Below are 20,636 nucleotides of genomic sequence, written 5' to 3'. Positions count from 1 at the left end.
AGAATTGTACGCTGTCCCTAGGCAGAGAAAAACGACAAAAATTATGCTGCACGTCAGTAATATTCAATTAGTATTTAGTTGACAGCAATTTACGCTCATAACCTACACTGTCGCATCGTTGAAGCTACTATCTGTCAGTCCTACAATTCCATCTAGATTCTGCACTGTCCTGTCCTGTCAATTTTCCGCGAAGGAATGTAAGCTCTTATAAATCGGAATGGTTTCTCTCTTATCCATAGCTACATTACGAAGGAAAGAGTGACAGTGCTGTTTGATGTGACTGCTTCAATTCTATCCACATAATGAGCAACAGAAGATCACAGAAAGAAACAACATTTTTAAAAGAAGATTTCAGTAAATGATCAAAAGCTACAGAACAGTTCAAAATACACGAGGAGATCCTTTCTCACTGACAGTGTGTCGCAATGTGAAAACAGCACACTTTTGGTCACCAAAACGGCGACATCTGCTAGCCGATCAGAAAAAAGCTAGAACCGCTTTCCTAGTAATTATCAGTTTACTCAGATTCCTCTATCGGACACGCAACGAGGCAATGAAATGATTACTGAAAACCTCATGACAGTTTCAATGAAAGGAAGAACGATCTACCAGAAGTGAATCTGGTTGAAGAGCCGCGACTCTCGGTTGGCGCCAGCGGGACAAAACGAAATAGTCTAAGTTGTAGCTCACAGAAAACATTGTACAGAAAATAAAATGTTCTATGGTTTCCAGAACTATGACAGATTCAACAACTTCATACAGTCCGCCGGACTCCAAGACGAGAATTCTTGCAACAAATACTTCCTTTTAAGGCTCTCACTAGGAACTGAATTTCTACGCCATTGTTTCGATGGTGCAGCTAATATGTCTGGGCAAAATAAGAGTGTGAAGGAAATTCTTCAAGACCAGCCAAAGATCTGTTACTTCCACTGCAGTAATCATTGTTTCGAATCAGCAGAAAGGGAAAGGGTATGCGGATGATGTGCTACCATCTGATATGAACGAGACGGATCCAAACATCTAATACCGGTGCGTCAGACCCGATGAGTACAGGGAAACAATATTTGAAACACTTTAAGGAAAACAATCACAGGATCCAGAAAACTGTGTCCGAAGTGTTGAACGCACAAAGCTCAATTAACAAGCGATCGTCAGTGCTATGGGGCTACGTGAAACGTCTCGAAAAGTTTGAGAATACTTTTTATATAACAGTTGACATTGGTGTTTCGAGTATGAGCAGAAGTGGCCAGATCTCTGCAGAATTCCAATTTTAATACAACGAGAGTGAAACGTTCTGCAGGGGTTTTAAAACCAGCTGTTGCGAATTTTACGGCCGTGTAAGCGTTTGATATGCCGACAGAGGAAGACAAAGAGTATGCCAAGAACCTAAGTGTTGAAGGCCCCAATATCTAACAAATAGTTCAAATGCCTCTGAGCACTATGGGACTTAACAGCTGAGGTCATCAGTCCCCTAGAACTTAGAACTACTTAAACCTAACTAACCTAAGGACATCACACACATCCATGCCCGAGGCAGGATTCGAACAAAAAAAATGTTCAAATGTGTGTGAAATCTTATGGGACGTAACTGCTAAGGTCATCAGTCCCTAAGCTTATACACTACTTAACCTAAATTATCCTAAGGACATCACACACATCCATGCTCGAGGCAGGATTCGAACCTGCGACCGTAGTAGTCCCGCGGTTTCAGACTGTATGAAGCGCCTAGAACCGCTCGGCCACTCTGGCCGGCAATATCTAACAACAAAGAAAAATACCAACAATACACACAGAAAAGTCTTCTGTTCTTGGAGAATTGCCTCATGGACGAAGGTTTAACAAAGATGAATTTAAAATTCTTGATAGTTTCTGAATTAGAGTGATGGAAGATTCAAGGAAGTGTCTTTTAGGTGACTGTCCCATCTATACAAAACTAATCCTCCATCTGTATACGATGTTTGAGGAACTGCTTGGAAAACGCACACAGAAGAGTTTAACGTGCAAGGATTCATGCATAGCTCGAAATGCTGACAAACATTGGAACTTGTGTACAGTTATGTAATGTATCCTTTTTTGGAAGACAAAATTTTGCTGAATATTATACTGTTAAAGAACTGTTTCACAAAGTTCTTTGCCTGATCGTTCTGATTTCCAAAATCGTCAGCATCCTCTTAGAAGTAATTCAGCGTCTTGAGGTGATTTAGAACCTCTCCACGGCAAGTCAAGTCACATCCAGCTACTCTCCCTTCATGGTAATCAAGACAGGACTGGGGAAATTAACGTAACGGGTGTCGTGATAGAGACTGTTTCCCGAAATGTTGAAGGGATAGCTACGTTTGGAAACTATGTAAAACTTTTGGAAGCAAAAATGAAACAAAGTAAATACTTTCTTTTTCAAAGAAATTTTAATTTTCAGTTTTCCATTAAGAAGCTATGCATAGTGTTTCTAAAATAGTAATAACAATAATAATAAAATGTGATTTATCAATAGGCATTACTGTGGTCTGCAGCATTCTGAATTACGCTTCATTAGTAGTCCAGGAGAAAAGTAGATATGTCTTCCCATCTATGTGACCTTTTTTAAAAAATTAAGAAAGAATGAAATTGTTTGCAAGAAACAGTATCTTCAAAACTGGACCTGTATTTCTCTCTGCAGTACAACATAGCGCCAGCTGCTTTGCCGCAGTGGTAACATCGGTTCCCGTCAGCTCACCGAAGTTAAGCGCTGTCGGACTTAGCTAGTACTTGATGGGTGACCGTCCGGTCTGCCGAGCGTTGTTGGCAACCAGCGTGCACTCACACATACACACACACACACACACACACACATACACACACACAAAATGTACTTGGAACGCCACTGAGTGCGGGTGTCCAAGATTGCAGCAGGAGAAGGTAGTAGGGTTATTCGACTGGCTCCGACGAATGGTCAGGTGACAACAAGTGAAATTCAGGCAGATTCTGCAGGCAGAGTGTTACCATGAACAGTCAGGAACAGATTTGTGGAATCTAGGTTGAAATTAGATGTTGCCATGCACCTTTTACAGCTGACTCCATACGACAGACAACGGATACTTACTTGCTGTAGAGAAAAAGTCAACTGCGACATTCAGTGGCATTTTGTGGTGTTTAGTAGTGAGTCTCGCTTCTTTTTTTTTTTTTTTGGGTGGCCATGTCGACACCGACCTGTTGAAAGATCACAGGAAGCTGCGATTCTCTATTCTCATCTTCTTAACTCCTGGTGTGAGTAGGTATTGGCGATGACATGACTGATCTGATAATTATTGGACGCTGAATGCTCACTAGTGTGTGGTAAGAATGATAAATGCTGTTGTCATACCCTTCATTAACAGGATATGAAGTAGCATTTCCAGCAAGATAATTTTGGATCACATCACGAACGCCTTGAGGATTGTTCGGTTCCTTAACTGTCCCCTGGCTTGTCGCCCACGGAACAGCTCTGAGATGCGACGACAAGACCTTCAAGCCAGCCTCCAGCTATCAGTCTTTATGAACTGATGCGATATGTGTTTCAGGTATGGCAAAAAAAAAAAAAAAAAAGAAAATCCCTCACGATGACATTCAGAGATGACTAGTACTCAATGAACTGTGGATGAAGCCCGACCAACAGGCATTACATGCATTGAGCGAAAATAATAGTACACTGAGAATGGCTAGTTTCTAGCCGAAATCTAGATCTGCACAATAAAATTTAAAAAAGGACGACTGATCGCTGCAATCTATAATTTACAATTCAGAGACTGTTTGCTTCGATACCATAACGAATAAACGAGTGTATTCGTGCCTTTGGAGGTGACACCGCACACGGATGATGGACAACAGTTCCAAATGAAATGAAATTTTAATCAATAAATACCCCTTTTGTGATGAACACCTCCACAGAATTTGATAAATATCAGAATTCGTGTTTTAACGATTTCTGCCAGAGTAAAAGGTCACAACTTAGAATACAGGCTGTTCTGAAATTCCCGATACGAACTTTTAGGACTTGTAGAGGGCCTTCAGGGTTGTACAGAAAGTTTAATTTAAGAGAGTCTTGTACAGAAAGAGGAAGACCCGCTGACGCGAGTTCTGGCCGCTGCACTAGAAACTGAACAGACACGAGGTGGGATGGAGAGCGGCTACCAGGGTATGTTTAGTAGGTACAATGACTGTGACAACGTTGGTTCTAGGCGCTTCAGTTTGGAACCGCGCGACCGCTACGGTCGCTGGTTCGAATCCTGCCTCGGGCATGGACGTGTCTGATGTCCTTAGGTTTTTAGGTTTAAGTAGTTCTAAGTTCTAGGGGACTGAACACCTCAGATGTTAAGTCCCATAGTGCTCAGAGCCATTTGAATTTTTTTTTATTATTAATAACATTGGTGGGCGCCACATGGAGCCGCTGTTGTAACGCATCGATACTGCTCTGTACGTACAGTATGCAGGTTTCCTTTTTGTTCTGGAATAATGTAAAGAAATAATGTTTAAGCGCTAATACAACAAATGTTCTTAAGTGATAAACGGATGTTTCGTTGTGTTCCCTTTCGAATTCAGTTCCTCAAGCAGAAGTGGATGAGTTAAGTCCTCAAACAGAAGAGAATGACTTAAACACCTGAACTGAAACCGTCGTAGAACGGAAACGGTAAGTTTCCGGACAAGGGTTCGTATTCAAAATGTTATGTACTCACGGCCCTCTACAAGTCCTAGAAGTTTTTAACGGGAATTTGCGCACGCCTTTTTTGTTCTGCGTTACTGCAGCAAAATGGTGTTAGGGATATTAGCGTCTAATTTTGAATATAGGGCGTGGCAACACTTTTTTTATCTCGTAAAAGGTGGTAGGCACTCACCACTACCCCACGTACCGTCCGCTAGAGACTGTACCGTGGGTTGTGGGTTTGCGGGTGTGGACGCGAAATATCCAGGGGGGAAATGAGGAATTACGGGAACGAGCCACGCACAGAAAGTCGCATCCGGTGCGAGAGAGCCGCGGAAGCTGCCGCCGAGCCGGTGCGGAGGAAAGGATACAAACAAAGCCCCCGGCTGCGGCAAGCGAGAGGAGAGCCGAGCTGGCCGGAAGGGGCGCTTTTGTCATATTTGCATCGGACCAAGACAGCGGGCGCGCTCTCATTAGAGTGAGGAGCCAGCTGCCAGCCGCCAGCCGCCGTGCCGGCATTCGTTATCCGGAGAGGTAGGCGGCAGCGGGCCAGCTAGCTAGCTGTGCTCTCCTCTTCCTGGAGGCGGCCACACCGCACCACTCTTCTGCCGGCTTTTGTGCCGGAGCGGCAGCAGCGGCCGGGGCTTATATAAAGGCCACCAGCCGTGCTAATGGCGCCTCGTCGGGAAATATTTGAGCACCCGCTGGGTACTGGCTGGCCCACACCGGCCTCGTCTCGCCTCGCCTGGCTCCGGAGATAACTAACCTGCCGCGCCGGCGAAGAACAGGTCGTACAGTGGCCTCGCCGCCCCACGCCACACGGCTACTCTGCTGTCGCTAGGCGTGGCAGGCGAGGACGGAACATGCAAGAAATACGACTCACAGCATACGTGAAGACTTCAGTATATTTTATGAGCAAAACTGTCTAGATCAGGATTCACGTAACTGTCACGGCTCGTTTCGGCCCGGTATTCATTTTTATAACCAAAACAAAAGGTTGTATGGGATCCGCGGAGGTCACATCGAATAAAATGTTCTCGGTCTTCCGCCCACGCCAAGTGATTAAAAGACCACGAGCTTTCGATCAAGTACATCCTGCCCATTGTCAAGTCGACTGACTGCTGACTGATTGCTGCTACGCCCTCTTATACAGGGCGATTCAGCTGTCCAACATATGGGTCTTAGGCAAAATGGAACACCTTCAAAGGTTTTGGTGTTCTCTCGCTCATTACCTGCAAACTATATAGTGTTACAGAAAAAAATTAACAGGACCGTTTTGTAGGAAATTCAATGTAGTTAAATTCTCTACTGGGATACGCTTTCGCTGGAGGCCACAGTTTTCGGGTTATTCATGAAAAAAGTACCAAAGTGACTTTCAAACGAGTTTTTCTTGAATAACCGGAAAACCATGGTCAAAACGTATTCCAGTACAAAATTTAACTACGCTAAATTTCCTACAGAAAGGTCCTGATCATTTTTTCCTGTAAAACTAGTAGTTTGCATGTAACGAACGAGACAATATGAAAATCCTGCATGCTGTTTTTGAAGGAGTTGCGGGTTGCATAAAACCCAAAGGTAGAGGCATTCCACTTGCCTCCAAGTACTAAGTTCATGGCATTATAACCCCGTGACGCAGCTAGAAGCCCGACAGTACTTTGGTAAACTACGAGACTGTTGCTACCACCAGTGTAAGACGGTGGGCGTAATTTTGACTGCCAGTCCTGTCATCTTTATACAACGCCATGAGCGCCTAATATAGAAACCTTTATTGGTACCGGTTTCAGTCTACCTGATCGTCGTAAGGCGACATAGAAACTAATGGGTTGTGTTGCACAGAACAGAAGGGAATATTAAAATGAACATTGTATAACGATTAAAGGAGCGTATAAACGTGTTTTACAGTTTTGATGGCGGTGTGTCGTAACGGCTTCTTATAATTTGCTTTTTGTTACTGACGCCACAGTAATAATGATAGCACATAACCCGCAATAACTTGTTACGTTGTCTGATGTTGATCACATGGATTAAAACTGCTTGCAGACAAATGTTTGTTTATTCACAGCTGACGATGTTACAAAAAAATGTAATACTTTCAGAGGATTCCCTTCTAGATGTCATAAAGGAAGGAAAATTAGGTTTAATATCCCGTCGACGAGGATATCACAGCCGGAAGGGTAAGAAAGGAATTCTGCGGTATCTTTTTCAGGGAAACTTCGCAGCAATCTTGAAACTACGGAAAAATCTTAATCTTGATGGCCTGATGGCAACAGCCATTTCGTAGAGATGAATGCATATTTTTATATAAGCTGAATATGCTGCTGCGCGCGATCTGATATTTGGCGATAAATGAGAATTTTGCTGCCAAGATCGCTTGCTGAAATATTTTTATTTCCTCACTGGCCAGTTTCGACAGAGTCTAGCAGTCATCTTCGGATCTCCAGGTAATGATGTTACTGTGCATGAATCGCAAAACCATAACGGCAGTGTACTCTCGTTATGCGATTCGTGCACGGTAATATTTCCATAAGATCCGAAGATGACAGACTCTGTCCAAACCAGTCAGTGAGGAAATGAAAATTATTCAAAACACGATCTTGGAAGCAAAAATTCTTATTTAGCCTGAATATTTTTACTCATAACTTTTTCCATTACATTGTTGCCTAGAGAAAGATAATTATTTCTCGGGTACTGTGAATTCTTGTCCCTAAATATTCAGAAGAAAATCAAGTTCTCTGTTAGCAAAGAGCGAGGAAACAGTTGTTTTTGCATACATTTAATATGACTCGCAAAACCGGGGGCAATCATTCACTCCGACGCAGATCATTGTTGAACGACATAAAAGAAGAGGAGGACATTGCTCAAGTGCTGGAATAATCATGTGCAGTTACCATTGTAACACTCGATTTCTATGGCTGGTTTGGACTCGTGATGAACACTGTGTGTATGCACACAGTTTTAATCTGCCAGGAAGTTTCAAGTTTCACGGTGTGTATGGTTTAGCTGCCCTACAGGGACGCTGGATGGAATTTTTTTACAACAGCTATCTAAACGAAGACAATCTAAGACACCTTCTCAATAAATAACTCCCCACAAGATCCTCATGTGGACTGTTTGGAATCATAGATCGTATCCTGTCGAACCCCAGACATGGCCATTGATATAATGGTATTCAAGTTATGCTGAGTGGTACAAAGATGTTGTGTAGTACGGAAACTTTTTCCTTGAAAAGTTTAGACAGCAGTCTTCTCGAGATGCCCGACGAAGCACTTCAGTACTACCTAAATACATTTCGCGGAGTCACGTGGCGGAAAAATGAGAATAACTGCGACATATATCCTAGCGACCCACAGACGTTCTTCTCGTGAATCATTTGCAGAGTGGAGGAGGAAAGCGCATTTTTATTTGGTTGCGGACGAGGGAGAGAGGATGGTACTGTTACACTTGTAACCCTCGCTACACAGAGAACAGTGTCTTACTGGTTACAAATGTGACTTGAAATTAGGTTAGCAATTTGAGTACCGAATTTATAGCAAGGTGCACTATTACACGTAATTTATCGTGTAGCATGTACTCATTTTAGCGTCGTCTATAAATTAGATTAGCTATATCAGAGATTTACCTGTAAAATGCAGGCGTTTCGGCAAGTGCCAACCAGAAATAAATGTCTATTTGAAGAGAGAAAAGGAAAACAAATACAACAGGTGGCGGGGATCAGAAGCCTGTTGAAGGAGGCTAAGCAATGTAAGCACGATGTTTACTATGTATAACTGGGAAGGAGACAAGGAGATTTTATGATTTTATTGATACTGTGTATGGTCAGAAGAAATATCCGACAGGAAATAAGTATTGTTTAGCTTCGAATACAGTGCGTTGTGTAAAACTACGCAGACGATGGCATCAGAGCTCAATGAATAATCGAAGCACGAGAATCTGTTTGTCCATCCACGATTTCATTTGCAAAATCAAAAAATGTTCAAATGTGTGTGAAATCTTATGGGACTTAACTGCTAAGGTCATCAGTCCCTAAGCTTACACACTACTTAACCTAAATTATCCTAAGGACAAACACACACACCCATGCCTGAGGGATGTCTCGAACCTTCGCCGGGACCAGCCGCACAGTCCATGACTGCAGCGCCTTAGACCATTTCATTTGCAGTCGACGCTGTTTAACAATACTGCCATAAGCACTATGTTGAACTTTCTATGGGAAGAAACGTAGTGAGCAAAATTCCTTTTGGAGGCAGAAGTGAATTGCCGAAAGACAGTGGGGAAGTTAAGACATGGTATCAATAAATGAGACGAACAGAATTGAATGTCATATCATCTGTGAATAATTCAGTACTATCACGCTGGAATGATTCCTTCAGCGACGCAACAACCAATTTCTTTTTCTATCTCTGTGGAAGTGAGCTACCAATTCATATCCACGCAGACTGAAATTTGAACCGTAACCTTCACGAAGGAAAGCAGCATGAATAGGAGGCACGAAAGAACCTGCCTAACTAAGAAGTTAGTAGTCAGGGACAGAAAACAGTGGGAGCGGTGTGGAGGAGAGGTTCCACCATGGATGCGTTAACGCGAGCTTGGCGCGGCACTCACCGTGAGGGAGGTGGGCTGTGCTGACAGCGAAGTCGCAGTCGCCGAGAACGCACAATCTGAACGCCCGCCAGAGAAGCTCTGAGAGCACGCGGCACGGCGCGCACCGCCCGACCGCACGCCGGCTGACGTCACCTCCTGCCAGCGCTGCCCCGCGGCGGGTCCGCGAACTGCCTGCAGTCGGTTTACGATGCGGAACCCGCGAAGCGGCTCGAGTGCTGCCGGGGAGGGAATCTCGTTCTCCGTGCTAACGAGAACAGAAGGCGTACAGCGAGCTTCCGAGTAGCTCAGTTTTGGTAATGGCTTTAAGTCGTAAGCCTTCCTCGCTGCAACGTTAAATGTGAAACTCAAAGCGCGCTCCCCTGACGATATTCTAAGTGCGGTGGACAGAGGTAACCAGGTGGAACGGGTGCTTCTACATTTTCTAAAGGATTTAGTGTCTGCACTACACCGCCTTCTATGAAAGAAATTACATTCCTGTGAGATAGCTATCCAGGTCTGCATTAGAAAATTTCTGTAAGCGGACTGCACCATTTTATTCTTAACGGAAAAGGATATTAAAGTATAGCATATAGTTGAATGGACTCCTGCTTGGAAAGACGCAGAAGTAAAATCCAATGTCCTCGGGAACGGTTGTATAACTAGTATAACTTTTACTGTTCGTGCCACATACTGCTTTGTTGGAATCTGAGATTCACAAATAAAGCGGTATGTGTGAGGTACTTTCAAGGGAAATTAAACTCCCTTCCTTCCTTCACATTGGTCGTATTAAGAAAGTTTGCCAGTCTTCACACAGACTAATATTTTGTTAAGCTTTAACTAATTATTACCATAATTTTTCATGTTGGTTGACATTGTCAACGTTGGAGACGAGCGATCTATCGTAATTTTTTCAAATATTGAATATTAAAAATCTGTGAAGCCAACATCGGTAACTAATTTTGTTTGATTAACAGTTTCAGCTACAGACGAGCCGTCTTCAGATCTTGGAAAGGTCTTGATTAGTGTGGTTGTCACAACAGCTTAACGTATCGTCATAAAATTTTGGGTGACAGCATTAATACAGAACGTATAGATGGAATAATTTGACGTTTCGTTCATACGCAATCTATTAGAACGAAGGTCTTAAAACTAATTGTTAAAGCTTAGTAACCAATATACACCGGTGAGCCAAAACATTATGACCACCTGCTTAATAGCTTGTGTGTCCGTCTTTGGAACGAAATACATCACTAACTCTGAGTATCAGGATCCGACAGTTTGTTGGTAGGTTTTCGGAGGTATGTGACAATAGGTGTCTACGCACAGGTCACGTAATTCGCATTAATAACGGGTCGCTGACTTGGCACCCGACAGCGACCTGGATGGTTTCCACGGCATTTACATTAGGCGAATTTGGTCGCCGAGACATCAACGTGAGTTCATTATAATCCTGCTCAAACCGCTGTGGCACGGTTCTGGCTCCGAGACACGGACAATTATGACATGAAATCGCCGTCGGGTGAGACATCAAGCATGAAGGGATGCTGGTAGTTGGCAGCTGTCAGCATCTTCGATTAATACAAGTCCCATTCAAGCAGAGGAGAATGTCTCCCATACAGTAACACTGCTCCCACCAGCCTACGTCCATGGTACCCTCCACGTTTCGAGACGCCATTCACTTTTTGTAGAAACGACCATCGATCTAGTGTAGCAAAAATGTGATTCATCCGAAGAGCCGACTCGTTTCCATTCGTCGAAGTTCGACCCCCGGTGGTCCCATGACCTGGCAATTGTAATTGACGAGGTCGTTGCGTCAACATGTGAACACTTAGGGGTGGTCTGCAGCGGAGGTCCATGTTCAACAACGTACGATGAACGGTGTGCTCCGAAACTCTTGTGCGTGCACCAGCATTGTGCTCTTTCGGCAGAGACGCCACAGATAACCATCTGTCCCACTTTACAGAGCAGACAAGCTCCGAACCCCACCTTCTGCGAAGAATCGTGGACGTCCAACCATTTAGCGCCTAATGGTAGTTTCACTGTCCTACCTCTCTCCGTAGATCCCAGGGTTTGGGTGTTTGTGTTGTCCTCATCATTTCCTCATCATCATCATCATAATCATTCTTGACAGTGGCTAGATTGGGATGTGAAAAAATTGGACTGAGTAAAAACGAGGACTTTGTACGGACGCTAATGACCGCGCAGTTGAGCGCCCCACAAACCAAACATCATCATCATCACTCCGTAGATGCCCACCACAGTAGCACGTGAACATCCGACCAACTTCGCCGTTTTCGAGATACTCGTTCACAGGTTCTGTGTGTTACTAATCTGCTCTTTGTCAAAGTCCGTTATCTCAATGGATTCCGCCATTTTCAACCCATATATTCGCTATCGCCCGTCCGTGTCTGCTCCGCTTACATATTTTTGTTACCGCGTTATGGGCCCGAAACGCCACCAGACGGCATACAACGTCGAGGTTTTGGCTCCTCAGTGTATTTAATCGGTATGTTTGTTGTTTCATAGCAGAGATCATGGAGAGTACGCCAACACAACGTTGTATATGAAGATAGTACTGCAGTTGGCGACCAATACAGCGAACAAGTAATATGCGAGAGGCGTTCAATAAGTACTGAAACACCTTTCCTCGGACAGTTTCAGCTGAAAAAATGCGGAATTTGTTGTGAGACGTAGTGGAGTAGTCTTACTTCGGCTCCTACAGTTTCATGAAGTTCCGATTGGTGGCGGCTCTATACGTAGCCTTCAGAATTGTGTCCGTAACGCAGGTGCGTTCGAAGGAGAAAACTGTCACTGAGTATCTTTTGGCGGAAAGCAGAGCATCGCAGGTATTTGTAGGCGCTTGCTTAATATCTACGGAGATCTGGCAGTGAACAAAAGCACCGCGGGTCGTTGGGCGATGCGTCTATCATCATCACGACAAGGCCTCGCATGTCTCGATCACCCTACAACCCCGATCTCTCAACTTCCTTCTTCCACCTATTTGGCCTATGAAGGATGCACTCCGCGCGAAGCGGCACATTGATGATGGAGAGCTTACGCTGCAAGAGGGCTCCGACGTCGACCAGCAGAGTGGTACCATCCCAGCATAAAGACTGTTCTAGTAAAGGCGGTGCACCTGGTCCCCGACACGAATCCGCCCGGCGGACTTGTGCGGAGGTCCGGTGAGCCGGCTACTCTGTAGATGGTTTTTAGGCGGTTGTCCATCTGCCTCGGCGAATGCGGGCTGGTTCCACTTATTCCGCCTCAGCTATACTATGTCGGCGATTGCTGCGCAAACATGCATCACCACTGGGGGGGGGGGGGGGGGGGTGAACCGCACAATAACCCTGAAAGAGTGGTTTGGTGTGGGGCGGCGGAGGGGTGAAGTGGACTGCGGTAGTCGTCGTGGGGTTGTGGACCATTGCGGTTGCGGCGGGAACGGAGCCTCTCCGACATTTCTAGGCCCCCGATTAACATACAATACCATACAAGGATGGTGTAAGGCTGTCGCACTGAAAGGAGATCACGTTGGAGAATACAGTAATACCGTGTATTTGAATCCAGAATAAAGCCAATCTGCTTAAAAAATTGCATTGGTTATCGAACAGCCCTCGTATAGATACTATAACTTGTACTGTTCATGCCACATATGCCGTACATATAACGCGGTTGTATGTGAGATTCTTTCCTTCTTTCCCATTTATCATATTAAGAGTCCCTTTACAGACTGATAGTTCGTTAAGCTTCAACTGATTAACGTAATTTTTATTGGTCGAAAACACCTCATACGTAACCTCCTTACTTGTGAATCTCTGAGATTCCAGTGAACAGTAAGTGTAGCAAGCATCAACCAGGAGTAAGTGAACTAAAATAATAAGTTACTAAGAGAAAAGGAAATCGGCGACTTCCAGTCGATAGTACTGAACTAAAGAAGTAAATTACCCCATGATTAAATTTTTCATTTACTTCCGAAGTAAAGTTAGTTACTTCATTACTGGTAAAAAGCAACATTGAAGAATACGCAACTACGTTAATAAGGCCAAAATTTAGTCTTAGGCAGTAGTAGGAGTAAAGTAAGAGAATAAGGTGCGATCTTTGAGTTCTGTGTTTTAAGTATCGAAGTCTATGGATTACCTGGACCACGAAGAATATATGGGGATGGAGGGAGAGGGGAACATCCCAAGAATGAGGGTTGTAATGGAGAGAGGAGACCCATTTGTGATGTATAACGACAGTGATTTCAAAGAGCGGTTTGGGTTCCGTAGGGAATGTTGCTGGGTATGCTGGAGCCGTTACTGCAGCATAATTCTGACAGGAATCGTGCTTTGTCTCCAAGGCTGCAATTTCTTTATGGATTGTGAATCTTTCGCACAGGTACTTATCAAATCGTAGCAGGGGGTCTCATTAATATCCATTTTACTACTGCTGGAAGAGCTTTTAACAGTGTGATAAACAGTTTAATTGCCTTAAAGCCACTGTATGTATCCATGCCACAGAGCCAAGAAAATATATCAGTGAACAAAAGGGAATTCTGCTGAACTGGTGGATTCCGAAATGTCATAGGAGCCATAGATTGTCTACATATATTCATACTTTGTCCTTCTGGAGCACAAGCAGAACTACACATAAATCGCAAGAGTTTCTTTTCTATCAATACACAAATACTCTGTGATGCCAATATGAAGATACTGACCGTGGTAAGCCGTTGGCCGGGTTCCACGCATGATGCATGCATTTGGGACAATAGTAGAGTTACTGCAGAATTTGAAAATGGACAATATGATGGGTTGCTTGTTGGAGATAGTGGATATACACTCTCCAAACATCTAGTGACGCCTGTGTTCCGAGCCATGTTGCTACCAGACGTGTAATATAGCGAGCGTTCGGTGTTTGGAAGTAACGTTTCCAAATTAAAAAAAAAAAAACAATGCGTTTTAAACCAAACAAGTGTGGGAATGTTACTGTGGCTGCTGCAGTTCTACACAACTTAGGAACAGAAGCTAGAAATGTGTTTCAACCTGATGGTGCGGAGGTGAATGACATCGAACAATACGCATTTCAGCCAGAAGCAGATGCTGCAGGCCAAGCTGTCAGAAGGTCTGTCATACTCAAGTACTTTAATTAAAATTGTGCCTAGTTTGCTCGTAAAATTAGAAGTTAGTGTAAAGACTTTTCCTTCTTAAATGAAAAATAAGCCACCAGATTGTCACTACTGCAGTGAAAAGTGACTCATTTTATTTATGTGTTATTTTATAGTTATGTCTTTTCTTTTTTTGCTAGGGGATTAACATTCTCATTTTATTTCTTAACTGACCATACAAAGTCCTACAATGTTACGATTATTTCTGAAAAAAAGACTTATTTTATAATATTGCAAATTCAGTTAAATATTAGAATGTGGTATTAACAAAAACTAGTACCCATGCTGAAATGATAAACACAAATCTTATGCCATACAAGAAACAAGAACCTATTAGCCATATGAAAAATATCAAGGAAATAAAAGATGAATATTTTCTTATTCATTCAGAAAAACCCAAATTTCTCGGCACATTGGCTGAAGAACTGGAACCTGAAGTTTGCTCCATTACGTTCTTCAACTTATTCATAATTTCCATTTTAAGGTTATGCTCTTCTTCCATAATTTCTCTTTGTCTTTCTATTAATAACATCTTTGCATTGTATTCCCCACGTATTAAACGCATTTTTAAGGAATGAAACTCGTCTGCTTTTTCCAACAACTCTCGGTTCTTCACTACAGCCGCATGTTCTCTCTCTCTTTTCCTGGGCGCATCTTCTGATAAGCTCCCACCAGAGAATGCAGGCCGATGTTCATGACTATGAGATAAAGTTCCACCTTCAGCAGTTTCATTGCTACCTCCAGAGCAGTTATCATCATCAAAGTTACTTGAAAGTATCACATTATCATCAGATGTGCCATGTCGTTAGCTACAGGTATCCTCTCGGAAAATTGTGGGATCATATCGACAACCATTTGGATTATATCGTCGATCCTCGTCTCACCTACTCCACTTCCTGTTTGAAATTGTTCTCGTTTACGTTTTTCTTTCATTTTCTTTGCTTTCACTTTCATGTCTTTCCAAATTACTTTGAACTGCTCTTTTGATCTTTGTGTAAGACCTTCTGCATTGTATTCAACGTGTATTTTTTCTCAAGCATCCTTTTTCCTATTTAGCATGTTGACATCGTATGTTTTTTGAACGTTTCTTGGCTACCTCCATGTTGCTGCTAACTCGTATCTCAAACTGGCGTTTAAATTAATACGTGTCACCAACAAACAATGGACGTTGCTAGCTGTAGTTGGCGGGGTTAACAGTAGCTTCATTCAGTAATAGCACTTTCATTTTCATAAACACAGATTTTATCATTAATTAGGGTAATAGCAATTAGATCTTTCAGTTTTAGTAATGAAATATAATAATGCTTCTAGATTCTCAAATTATAGCGATGAAATAAATTATGCATAATGTGATGCAATAATGTCTGTCGACAATCAATATTTTCCGACGGGGAACGTAATGCACGGGCCAGCAGTGTGTAGAAATGGCTTACTTCTTTAGTAAAAAGGTGTTACTACTTTAGTTACAACTAAAGAAGTAAACAGCAATTGAGCTCTCCAACAGTTAGTAAAGGAGTGTATTACTACGGAAGTAATCTACTAAAGTATTCCAGACTAAAGAAGTAAGAGTTGTTACAAGAGTAATTTGTACTAGTTTGGTGCTCGCCATCATAAAAGTTATAGTTGGCGCTACAGTGATCTAAAGTTTAAGGTATGAAGTTACGCAACAAGAAAGCGTGGAACGGTGTTCTGTTTGGGATGACGCAGAAATGTTACCCCATGTTTTCGGAAACAATACTATAAACAGTAACTTTCCTTTACTCTAACATCGAAGACTTGTCATCTATCGAAGAAAAATTATAGTGGAATTTGTACAAAAACAAGCTGCAGCTATTACGTTCTCCAAAAGTGCTTCCCTTTTATTCTCATTTTTATGGGTGCTTCTGGACTGGAAATAATAGCTGGCATAAATATGAGTCGCCCGAGTATTGAACCATGTACTCTTCCTGGTGGTGCCTTTCAGGTCCACTCATTACTTTATAGAGTGAATGTTCTACGTCAGTGTCTTGATTTTCTTCCAAGGATTATTTTTTTCCGCAGAATGCGAGATGAGAACTAAACCTTTCCTGCGATTGCAAGCCCTCCATACGTGTGCTGGACGCAGAGTGTAATCAGTCCGCGCACAAGCTCGGAATGGGGAAGTGTAGGGAAATAGGCCACGTTCTTGGCGATGGAACGATCCCGTAATTTGTCTTAAGCCAATTAGGGAGCCACGGAAAACCTAGATATGGATGACCGCAAAGACAAATAAATGTAAAGTAGTAATGTAGTCTTTGAAAGCAGGATGTATGAGTTAGTCACGTATTATAAATATCAGGAAATAACAGTGTGCTAAAACAGGAGTTGTACTACTACATAATCTAATCTGCAAGCAAAACAAATGTGAGAATTGGTTGCAAGAACAGTTAGTAATTAATTTTTTTCCCACAAGTGCGATCCGTCAAAAAACACTTGCTTGTTCTATGCTGGAATACAGCGCAGGTGGGCCAGCCGTTGGTGGCCGAGCGGTTCTAGGCGCTTCAGTCTGGAACCGCGCGACCGCTACGGTCGCAGGTTCGAATCCTACCTCGGGCATGGATGTGTGTGATGTCCTTAGGTTAGTTAGGTAGGTTTAAGTAGTTCTAAGTTGTAGGGGACTGATGACCTGTGATGTTAAGTCCCATAGTGCTCAGAGCCATTTGAACCTTTTTTGAAGCGCGGGTGAGGGGGCTCCATATTGCTTTATATCGATAGTACTAAAACAAGGATGGTGACGCTTTGAATGAGAACAGAGTGTAACATAAATCCTGAAAACTCTTAACTGACAAATTAATAAATGCTGCAAATGTCTCGAAAAAATGTGTTTGGGGTCTAAGAACTAATTTTAGCTGCTGAAGTATGAATATTTTGATTGCTCCATAGAGAAGATGAAAACAAAATGATGGTAGTAACAGTTTGCGAAGAGGTGTACAAGCAATCAGTCTTTACAGACGACATCCGTGAATGAAACAATAGGAAAACTTTATGCTTTATGTGTTATACTTTTTCTCCAGCACACAGTTTATATCAACCTTTGAGTATAGAAATACATATACATTAGAAAACGATTCTTATAAACCTAGAAAAGTTGCTGTCCAGCATTCGGGAGTATGGATGTGTACTTATGTCGATCGCTGACAGAGAGAAATGTAGGGAATAAGTGAAGCAAGGATACAGGTGGCAACGAGGAGAGGATATGAGTGGGGATAAAAAGCTGTGCATTTTTCTGGTGATATACATGCGTCTTGTGCTTCGTATCGAACATCTACGGAACCATCTGTGACGGCCGTTTTACTATGTACCCTAGAAAATGTCTCCAAGGACCTGTAGGCAACTGCCAGTGTTGTGGTCGCAAGGTCTATATGTCACCTTTATGCAGTCAGCACCCATCTGCTGTAAGTTCAATGAAAATTGTGGTGGCTTTGATCCTACGGTAGGGATGCCTATACTGAACTCATGTAATTGAGGAAGCCTTCGGAAAAATAGAAAATCCAAGGAACCAACACTGACGTTCAGTAGTTACATATTTTCTGTCTTTGAGTAGTACAAGCAGAATAAAGGTGATGCAGAGAACTGTACAAAAAATTCAAGTGTTTGGAGAGGAACTTCTGTGAAGTGTGGGATGTAGGAGACGAGGTACTGGCGGAAGTAAGGCTGTTGGGGGGCAGAGTAGGGGAGAGAGAGGGTGCCGTGCTTGGGTAGCTCAGTCGGTAGAGCACTTGCCAGCGAAAGGCAAAGGTTCCAGGTCCGAGACCCGGCCCGGCACATAGTTTTAATCTGGCAGCATGTCACTGGTCGGTGGTCGACTGCCATAGCTTCGGCACACCAATGACTCACACCTAGATAGGGACGGGAAAAATCCACCGGTTTAAACGGCTGCTGGTATTTTAGTTGTGAATAACTGGTATTTTTCGGTAAGTAGGCATAGCAGAGTGCTAAAATTTTTCGTTTTTAAAGAAACCTTTTTTTTAAAAAGGCGTAATTTTTATTCGTATAATTTGAATTGTCTTGAAACATTATGTTATTATAGAAAATGGGAAAGTCAATCAATGCTATTTAAATAACAATGCTGACAGAAACGAGCAACAAATAAATGGCATTTTAAATGGTGTAGCATTGCTGAACAGTAATATCCCTGTTACCGTGTGTCGTGGGCGTAAGGTACGAGTGTAAGTGCAGTGTGCAAGACTAAACCAAGGGTACTTTTCAGGGATAGTTCTATCGTTCATTTATGTTAATATGGAAGACACATTTTCTGTCAAAGAAGAACTGGTGCGCAATCTGCACAAAAACAAGCTGTAAGACAATTGCAACTTTGCTTTGCCTGTGTAATTACTTATTCATTTTTGCAGATAAATACCCAACATATGAATGTGACGATTTACATACGCTGTATACTTTACTTCCACCACTCGCATACAGACAGAAGCTAATCTCATCACTGAAGGTGACAGAATGCCACTCCAGTCTCAAGTCGGCTCTTTCACGGCACCAGAGTAGCCTGCCTGCTTGGCAGCGTTATTATGTCAGTTGTCAGTGGTAGCCTGGCCAGAGTTACAAGTGATCTTTGCCCTGGTGCAAGCAGACCATTCCAAACGACCCTTGGAACCACAGCAGGAGCGGCAGGTGGCCGGATTTCTGCACTGGATGATGTTTGGCCAGACATAATGCATAATGCTCTTATAATGCATCGACGTTGACGTGCAGGCGTTGTCACCCAGAACTTGGTCTACAGGTGTATGAATGTTTCACAGACCACTGCTGAAAACTGTGACACGATAGTGAAACACTTCGTCGAAACGTCCACACAGATTCCTGCGCGGCTCGCAGTGTGACCCCGTTCAAATGGCTGAAATTGTTCAGCAGGAGTACGTACTCGTGGGAGGGCCATGGTTCTGTGCTAGAATGAATGTTCAACCTCTAATCTCGGTAGAGTTACTGACTGCAGAATCAAAACAAAGGGCGCACAGAAAGGCCTCTTGAACGACGTCTGATAGCCGATGACTGTGAGAAATGAATCACTAACACTACATCCCCTCAGTTTGCACATATTACACCCTGGTGCTATTGAACTTAGCCATTGATGGTGCTAAATATTTTTCTGGCAGTCTATGTCTTGAAGGTGGGATACGGGACTTTAATCTCCCAAATACAATTTGAGAGTACCATTTGCTGCTGCCCACCGCCTGGAGTGTAATATGGGACCAGGATCACTTATACAAATAAATCCTCTCGGCAGCTTCCCAATTCGTTTGCCACAGAAATATCGATTAGATGTTGTTGGTCCTTCCTAAATAAATTTCCGTCTATTTAAGACACCTGACAAGCAATACTCTTGAAGCCAATCACTAGTCAATTTAGCTTTTCACCGATTGGCCCCCTCATCATTTCCGGACCTGTTGACGTTTATTCACTGTTTAGCTAATGAAACACAGAATGGAATGGCAGCTCATTAAAATGGAGAAAGCATACCATCTATTGCAATGGTTTCCCCAAATGTATTTCTATTCGGCGAATCAGATCGTTTTTCACCCTGTCTTAGCTACTGTGCCAATGCATCTTATAACTTATTTTTTGAGTGAAACACCACAACCAGACAAATAAGATGTAATAGAAGTGACAAAATATTTAGAGGTTCCCGAAGTAAGTTCTATATGGTCGATGTGGACTGATCAAGGTTCTTCAATCAGGGAGGAATCTTCTTGAATGAGCTAGATCTAACAGCTAGTTTTGTCTTTCCTTCCATCCTAATACAGATCTTGTAGTGGTCGTTCATCAGGTTTACTGTGCAGTTCTGCTCTAACATGTTGTTTCTCGTTCCTTATTTTGTTCTTGTGAATAGCATAGAATGAATCAGAATCAATAAGTACTCCAAAGTCGTGCAAAACAGTTACGCAATTGCAGCTTTAGCACGATCTGAAATTATGTAACGGTCACTTGTGCTGCAGTAAATTTTAGCTGCATTCTCATTTGTCAATTAGATGAAACATTATTTTTTCCACTTTAAAAAAGATTGTCGCTATTATCGTCTTCTCCTTCACGGGAGGATTTTTATATTTAGTATCAACAACGTTGCTGTCATATGCCGTCCTTTCCAATTTTATTATGTTTCTTTGTTTCTGGTAAGTCTACTTATTTCCTATTCCGTAAACTCATAGTAGGTAAATAAAAGGTATTACGCCTTAGCTCAATAAGAGGTTATTTTTTTGATACTTCACGATCAGAACTGACAGTAATATCGAA

The 20,636-nt window shown here is 42.7% G+C and overlaps 1 protein-coding gene across 1 annotated transcript in view; it reads right to left on the bottom strand.

Moving 5' to 3' along the window:
• The window catches only part of LOC126088210 (superoxide dismutase [Cu-Zn]-like), a 339,884-nt gene extending 330,500 nt beyond the window's left edge, over nt 1-9,384 (bottom strand). The window contains exon 1 of the mRNA XM_049906339.1: nt 9,257-9,384. The gene's annotated coding sequence lies outside the window, so the exon portion shown is untranslated. The remainder of the gene's footprint in view (nt 1-9,256) is intronic.
• Nucleotides 9,385-20,636: the final 11,252 nt, after the last annotated feature.

This window comes from Schistocerca cancellata, chromosome 1 (assembly GCF_023864275.1).
Source record: "Schistocerca cancellata isolate TAMUIC-IGC-003103 chromosome 1, iqSchCanc2.1, whole genome shotgun sequence".
Taxonomy (NCBI): Eukaryota; Metazoa; Arthropoda; class Insecta; order Orthoptera; family Acrididae; genus Schistocerca; species Schistocerca cancellata.
This window is presented reverse-complemented; position numbering and strand designations above follow the sequence as displayed.